This window comes from Tupaia chinensis, unplaced genomic scaffold (genome assembly GCF_000334495.1).
Source record: "Tupaia chinensis unplaced genomic scaffold, TupChi_1.0 Scaffold000111_1, whole genome shotgun sequence".
In the NCBI taxonomy this organism is placed as follows: domain Eukaryota; kingdom Metazoa; phylum Chordata; class Mammalia; order Scandentia; family Tupaiidae; genus Tupaia; species Tupaia belangeri.
The window spans coordinates 2,132,123-2,138,845 of record NW_006159575.1 but is presented as its reverse complement, the minus strand read 5'-3'; positions in this window follow the sequence as shown (position 1 = coordinate 2,138,845).

The window sequence follows — 6,723 nt, the reverse complement described above, 5'->3', positions numbered from 1 at the left end:
CATGGTCATCCCCCCTGGGGGGTGATATCTCACTTTCTGTCTCTCTGGTGAGTGCATGCACCCTATAAAAAAAAAAAAAAAAAAATCCTCTTCAAAAAAAAATGCTTAAATTGGGAAAACAAAGCATAGTAAAAAGAAAAAAATCAGTAATGTTTTACTCAGAAGTCATAAAATTTTATTTCGCCATTTCAGTCTTATGTTCAAACTCTCTTCTGTTGAATATGTAGTGTTACTGTGGTCCAATCTTTCTGTTTAAATCCTAGAAGTTAACATTCAATGTTATTATTGATATTTCTTGTCTGTAGCATTAAACTGGTTATTTTCTGGTTGCCTTTTACTCTCTTATTTCTTTATGTGTCTTTAGTTTTCCTAGCACTCCTTTCAAAACTTCTTAAAGAATGGGTCTACTATTAGCAAATTCTTTCAGGTCTTGTTTATCTGAGAATGTTTTAATTCTTTCTTTCCATATGAAAGATAATCTTGCCGGTATAGTATTCTTGGTTGAAACTGTTTTTCATTTAACACTTTGAATATTTTCCCATTCTGTCCTTGCTCGCATTGTTTCTGATGAGAGGTCTGAGGTTAGCCTGATTGGATAACCTTTATAAGTAACCTGAAGTTTCTCTCTTGCCAATTTTAGTATCTTGTCTTTGTCAATAGATTTGGCCAGTCTGGCTATGATGTGCCAGACTTGGAGAAGATCTTCTTGGGTTGATTCTAACAGAGGTCCTTTGTATTTCTTGGGTCCGGATATTTGAATGCCTGTTATACCTTAGACAGAACTACATTGTTAGCTTAGCTTAAGTAACGCCATTTTTTATAGCACCACCATTTTGTGACTTGTGACATGTAATAGCACCACCCTACCTAATCATGAGTCGGGCAGGCAGCCTACCATGGCTGCAAAACCACGATAAAGAAACCAGACACCCCCAGATGACCTATAAAACCAGGCCCTCCAGGACCAGCAGTTAGCATAATGGCTATGCTGCTGGACTCCCATGTAGTCGACCGTGGTTCGAGTCCTGGACCTGGCAGCTTAAACTCACACCGGGCACATGTGCGTGCAGGCCCAAGATCCAGAGAGGAGAATGGAGAAGGGATTGCGGCGCCACCATCCCCACCGGGGGTGATTTCTTGCTTTCTGTCTTTCTGTCGTCTCTCTCTGTCTTTCTGGTGAACGCACCGCCCTATAGCAAAAACCTCTCCAAAAAAAGAAAACAAAAACAAAAACAAAAAAACAGGGCCTCCAAAGAAACTCCTTGGAACCGTCCCTCGGTTATTCTGAGAGATCAGAACAGACTTTTAACCCGAGAACGGAGCTGAGTCCTCCCCTGGTCTCATTTCCTGCCCAAGACGGAGCTAACAGAGTTCTCCCCCTAGTCCCAGATGCCCATCACTGGCTCCTGGGAACATCACCACCGGTAACACCACCGGTTAACAGCGACCGCTGCTTCCAGCCTGTCTCCTCCCGCCGCCGCCCGCCTGTTTCTCTGCGATCGTGCCTCGCCTAGAGTCCACTCCAGTGCAGACTTGGTGCTGGAGGGTTGGAACCCGGGTCACGTCCCCTGAAGCCAGCTTAAGTCGACCCGCACCCTCGTTGATCGCTCAATTGTTTGTTAGTGAACCTTGATGTTAGTAAATGATTTTATGCATACCATACACGAATCCGTCTCTCTGGAACAGGCATCCTTGACCTGGGAAACTTTATTGTCCCCAGTAACCATCCCGGACCATAAACTGCTTACATTAATGTCGCACTAAGTCCCCGTTATTTAGTAGTTACTTTCACTTTAGTTATATATAGGATTCCTGCTTTAAACCTAATTCAGATTCACACTTTTTCTTTGAGACAAGGCCTCTCTAGATTTGGAAAGTTTTCTTCCAGGATTTCATGGAATAGATTATCAATGCCTTATTAGTTTCCTCACCTTCTGGAATACCTATTTATCTAGATGTTTGGGTGCTTAATGCTGTCTAGTATTTCTCATTTTGGGGGGGTTATTTTCTCAGGTTTTTTGGTTGTTTTTTCTAGATCAGAGGTTTTGCCTTCCACATCCGTGATTCGATTTTCTACATGGGCTAATCTGCTTTTAATACTTTTGAGGGAGGTTTTGGTTTCTTCAATGACAGCCTTCATCTCTAATAGCTCCATTTACTTCTTCTTAATGGTGTGTACTTCCTCTTTCAGGTCATGGAAGAACTTCAACACTTCCTGGAACTTGTCTCTTTTTCTCCTGCATCTTCTGGAGTTCATTATCTCTCAGCTCTTGCATCTCGTTTAGTTTTATCACTACGAATATTCTGAATTCTCTATCAGACATTTCCACAAGTTCTACTATTCTGTCTGTGGATGAGAGGGATTATTCTTTTTCCTTAGGGAAGAGATATTTTCTTGGTTTCTCATGTTTCTTGCGCCTCTGTGGTTGTTTCTGGCCATTCTGTGACAAAATCTCTCCTCCACTGTGCTTCACGAGGTGGTATCCATAGAAAGAGATTAGGAGTTCAGATTTGTAAAAAGAAATTTCTTCCTTAAAGCAGGAGGTTCAGTAAGCATTGAGGATTTCAATGACTCTAAAAGTATTCAGATGCTTGGCTACTGTGTACCTAGGCCTATCTAGACATTCGGTGTGTGGAGAGTGAAGCTTAGAGTGGGAAAGTAAGTTTAAAAATAATAAAAACTAAAAGAAAAGAAATTAGAAAAATAATAACAAGAAAGAGAAAAAAATTTTTTACATGTAGAAAAGGAAAACCTCCGCATGCCTCATGAACAGGCCAGGACACACCTCAGCTTTAAAATGGCTTCTGAAATTAGCAAGTGAAAGAAAAGGCCCAAGGTGAGGAGAAGTGGTTGAAAATTTTTTTAAAAAATGTAAAATTTAAAGAGAGAGAGAGCATGAGATAGACAGCCAGAGACAGAGAGGACAGAGGTCGCCCTGCCTTGTCTGAGTATTTCAGGAGTCTAAAAGATGAAGTTTAGAGCATAGCTTCCCTGAACAGGCCAGGACACACCTCAGCTTTAAAATGGCTTCTCATCTGAATATTTCGGGAATCTAGAAGTTTTGTTTTGTTTTGTTGTTTTGTTTTGTTTTTGTTTTTAGGTTATCTCTGTAGGGTGTATGTGCTCACTGGAGGGGGTGGAGGGAGTGAGAAATCACCTTCCAGGGAGCATGGCCCCATCACAATTCCTTTTCCTCCATTCTTCTCTTGGGATTTTGAGCACACATGCCCATACATCTGATGTGATTTTCAAGCCACCAGGTCTGGAACTTGAACCACAGTCAACGAGTGGGGGTCCAGCCCCTTAAGCACAATGCCACCTACTAGCCCCCCCTCAGGTTATTTTTCTTTCTGGTAAGTTTTGTAACAGATGAGTTTATCTGACTAATAAAGCTAGGTAGACTATTTTTATTAAATTACGAGTACTTTTATTTAATAAGGATTTTTCAAGCAATATGAACTTGAAAAGCATTTGCATTAGGTTATTTTTTCTTTCTGGTTAAAAAAATCCCACAAAACTTTTATTTATTTATTCTTATTTTTCAGTTTGCTATAGGGTGTATATACTCAACAGAAGGGATGGAGAAAGAGAGAGAAGGTGAGAAACCATCCTCTTGGGGGAATAGCCACATCACAATCCCTTCTCTTCTATTCTCTTCTGGGATTTCAGGCATGCATGCACACGCATGGCATGTTTTTCAAGCCTCTGGGTCCAGGACTTGAATCACACTGTTGGCCATGTGGGATCCAGCCACCTCAACCACCACTCTATCTGGCTTGTTCACAAAACTTTAATTTATACAAGTGCTTATTTTTCTCCAGGTCAATTAAATAGAGCTCTTTAATATTGTTTCCAATAATACCATCTAGAGATAAAATAATATTGTAGATGGGACCAGCAGATCACATAATGGCTATGTCGCTGGACTCCCATGTAGTTGACCACGGTGGCTTAAACTCATGCTGGGCGCGTGTGTGTGCGTGCCCAAGATCCTGAGAGGAGAATGGAGGAGAAGGGATTGCGGAGTGGCCATCCCCCGAGGGGTAATTTCTCGCTTTCTGTCTGTCTCTCTCTCTGTCTTTCTGGGGAGTGCACACACCCTACAGCAAAAACCTCTCAGAAAAAAAAAAAAAAAGAAGAATATTGTATATGAATAGCACACATATATAGACATACATCCACATTCAGACAGATGCAGACAGAGATTCATGGCTTCCATACTGGAATGTTAGCTGTGCAAGAGACAAACAAGAAAATCACTACTCTGATGAACGGTGTTTGTCAGTTACCTGTTTAGAAGCCTAAGTTATTTGTGGAAAAGACTAAAGACTTCATTTGTTTTTCTTCAAAGTTACTCTCTTTGGGAAGGCATACGGGTTACTTTGCTGGACTCCCACATGGCCAACCACGATTCAAGTCCCAGACCCAGTGACTTGAAACTCACACCAGGCACGTGTGTGTGCATGCTCAAAATCCCGAGAAGAGAATGGAATAGAAAGGATTGTGGTGTGGGCCCCCCCGGGATGGTGATTTTTCACTCTCTGTTTCTCCAGCGAGTACACACGCCCTACAGCAAAACTCTCTCTTAAAAAAAAAAAGTTTGGGACCAGCAGTTAGCATAATGGCTATGTCACTGGACTCCCATGTAGTCAACCACGGTTCAAGTCCCGGATATGGTGGCTTAAAACTCACGCAGGGCGCATGTGTGTGTGTGCCCAAGATCCTAAGAGGAGAATGGAGGAGAAGAGATTGCAGCATGGCCATCCCCCCTGGGGGGTGATTTCTCGCTTTCTGTCTGTCTCTCTCTGTCTGTCTGGTGAGTGCACACGCCCTATAGCAAAAAAAAAAACTCAAAAAAAAAAAAAGTTTATCTTTTCTCCCCATTTCTGATGTGTCATTCCTCTGAAGCCTGCATTTCAAAGACTTATACATTCCAAAGGCAAAGAGAAAAGTTTTCTCCAACAAGAAATTTTAGGGATTTAAAAAATATGTATAATTTTGCCAGAGGGTGTGTGCACTTGCTGGAGAGAGACAGAGAGAGAACGTGAGAGAGCACTCCTCGTGGATAAGGAGGGTCAAGCCATAATCCCCTCTCCTCCATTTCTCCCTCCTTATGGGATGTTGGACACAGAAGCACACAGTGTGTTTTTCAAGCCACTGGGTCTGGAACTTGAACTGTGCAGTCAGCCCTATGGGATCTAGCTGCCTTAACCACCGTGCCTCAGGTTGGCCCCAAGGATGTTTATATGTCATCAAAAGTCAATCTCAGGGCCAGCAGATGGCGTAGTCCTTACATCAGTGGACTCCCACATGGCCGATGGTGGTTTGAGTCCTGGACCTAGTGGCTTGAAAATCATGCAAGGTGCATGTGCTTGCCCAAGAGCCCTGGAGTAGAATAGACAATGGATTGTGGCATAGCCAGCTCCCCAGGGTGGGGGGTGGATGATTTCTCACTTTCCCTCTCACTGTCTCTGTCTCTCTTGGGCAAACAAATGAGTCATATGGCAAAAACCTCTAAAAAAAAAATAAGTCATTCTCATTGGGACTGTGAACTAAATTTTAGGTGAGTGGCTAAGAAATGCCTATTCTATTTTCAATTATTCTTTATCCTTTTTAGCTTTAAACAGTCATTTCTATAATAGCTCAGAGTTTGGGGTAAAACCAAGATTTGAATTTAGATGTTGCAAGTACTCCTGGATCATTCGAGGATCTCATTTTTAAAGAAAGTTGGGAGGCTCAAATGGAAAAGGCAAGAGATCAAAGAATTAATAGATCCAGAACAATTTTTTAATAAAATGCTATAAAGATTCCTTCAGAGACACTATTATTTTAGTCATTCTGACTTAGAAAGACTTACAGAAGCCTCTAGAAGTATACCAATCAAAAATTTCTCTCTTGTGGCCAGCAGGCGGCATGATAGTTAAGGCACTGGACTCCCACATGGTCAACTGCAGTTCAAGTCCTGGATGTGACACCTTTAAAGTCACACTGGGCACGTGTGCATGCATATACCAAATCCTGGGAGGATGGAAGAGAAGGGGTTGCATTGTGGCCATTCCCCCTGGGGGTGGTTTCTCATTTTCCCTCTCACTGTCTCTCTGTGTCTCTGTCCAGTGAGCTCATGTGTCCTATAATGAAACCTGTACAAAAAAATGTATCTCCTTGTTTCTGATGCATTTAGGTCCCCCCACCCCCATCTCCCCCCAATAGACCATAGCAGTGAATAATTTTATCTAGATTAAAACTTCCCTACTGGGACCAGCAGATGGTGTAACAGTTACATTGCTGGACTCCCCCATAGTCCACCATGGTTCAAGTCCTGGACCCAGAGGCTTAAACTCACGCCAAGCTCATGTGTGTGAGTGCCCAAGACCCCGAAAGGAGACTGGAGGAGAAAGGATTGCAGCATGGCCATCCCCCCAGGGGTTTTTTTTTTCTCACTTTCAGTCTTATTGTCTTTGTCTCTCGAGTGAGCACACGTGCCCTATAGCAAAAAATCTCTCTCTTAAAAACAAAACAAAAAAACTTCCCTACTGTGGCCACTGTAAACCTCCATAATCTTAGTAAGGTATACCCGTTTCTCTAGAAAGTCACGGGTTCTAGTTTCATAACTTCTTTTCTCTTCTCTTCTCGTCTCGTCTCGTCTCGTCTCGTCTCGTCTCTTCTCTTCTCTCTCTTTTCTTTCTCTTCTCTTTTCCTTTATCTTCTTTTCTCTCTTTCCC